This window comes from Rhincodon typus, unplaced genomic scaffold, assembly GCF_021869965.1.
Source record: "Rhincodon typus isolate 14 unplaced genomic scaffold, sRhiTyp1.1 hic_rhity00000051, whole genome shotgun sequence".
Taxonomy (NCBI): Eukaryota; Metazoa; Chordata; class Chondrichthyes; order Orectolobiformes; family Rhincodontidae; genus Rhincodon; species Rhincodon typus.
This window is the reverse complement of record NW_025965689.1, coordinates 832,520-833,761: the sequence shown is the minus strand read 5'-3', so window position 1 is coordinate 833,761 and position 1,242 is coordinate 832,520. Positions and strand designations below refer to the sequence as shown.

General features: G+C 42.8%; 2 protein-coding genes across 5 annotated transcripts in view; both read right to left on the bottom strand.

Annotated features, from left to right (window-relative positions):
* The window catches only part of LOC109929682 (histone H2B 7-like), an 823,479-nt gene that overhangs the window by 65,490 nt on the left and 756,747 nt on the right, over positions 1-1,242 (bottom strand). The window lies entirely within an intron of this gene.
* LOC125488138 (histone H2B 7-like) overlaps positions 1-1,242 on the bottom strand; it is an 844,706-nt gene that overhangs the window by 86,729 nt on the left and 756,735 nt on the right. The window lies entirely within an intron of this gene.

Genomic DNA, 1,242 nt, shown 5'->3' with positions numbered 1-1,242 from the left:
GGAGGGTGGTGCATGTATGGAATGAGCTGCCAGAGGAGGTGGTGGAGTCTGGTATAATTACAACATTTAAAATACATCTGATAGGTACGTGAATGGGAAGGGTTAAGAGGGTCATGGGCCAAATACAGCCAATTGGGACTAGATTAATTTCGGACATCTGGTCGGCATGGATGAGTTGGTCCTAAGGGTTTGTTTCCATGCTGTGCATTTCCATGACTCTATAACTGTGAGTCAGGAGTGTGATGGACTCGAAACGTTAACTCTGATTTTCTCTCTCCCTCTCTCTCCACAGATGCTGTCAGACCTGCTGAGTTTCTCCAGCACTCTCGGTGTTGTTTCAGATCTCCTGCGTCCACAATACTTTGTTATTCATTATGTAAAAATTGGCTTGAGTCCTGACACCTTGGATTTCATCAATATGTCATGTGGTGGAGCCAAACTGGACTCAACATACCTTGTCGTATTTGTAGAATTATTATTTGCCCTGAAAATACACAATTAGATAAAATTGATAAGTTTTGTGGGTTTTATGGCAACAAAGAGAAAACAATTGAGTGGTTTTACCTTTGAAAATTGATTTGCCTAAAATTCATGCTCTAAAATGCACCTATGTATTTGTCCTCCATCCTGAAATTTTATTAACAAAGTCTGGAGATGTCTTTCCCATCGTCCAAAAGAAACGCGATTGGGAAGTAGATTCAGGGCTGAGCTGGAGAGATTTTTAATCAGGAAGGGAATCAAGGGTCAGAGGGAAAAGTGGAGTTGAGGATGATCAGATCAGACACGATCTCATGGAATGGTGGAGCAGACTCGATGGGGTGAATGGCCAACTGCTGATCAAATGCTTTAACATGATAGCTTTTATTTTCATTTGTTCAGTGGTGATGCATAATTAGGCTCACTTGTTGACGTCATGTCTGTAACAACGTGAGAGCAAAAGTGCATGTGTGTGTGCGCACATGAGAAAAATTGTGTGGGTGTGTGCGTGAACAAAAGTATGTGAGAGAGAGAATGTGCATGTGTGTGAGCGAGGGAGAGAATGTGGGTGTGTGTGCGCGAGAGAGAGAGAGTGAGAGATAGAGAGGAGTCTGTGTGTATGTATCTGAGAGAGAGAGAGGATGTTTTGTGTGTGAGAGGAAGGTTTGCATGTGTGAGACAGAAGTCTGTATTTGTGTGTGTATGAGAGAGGAATCTCTGTGTGTGTGTGAGAGGGAGAATGTGTGTGTGTGAGAGGGAGAATGT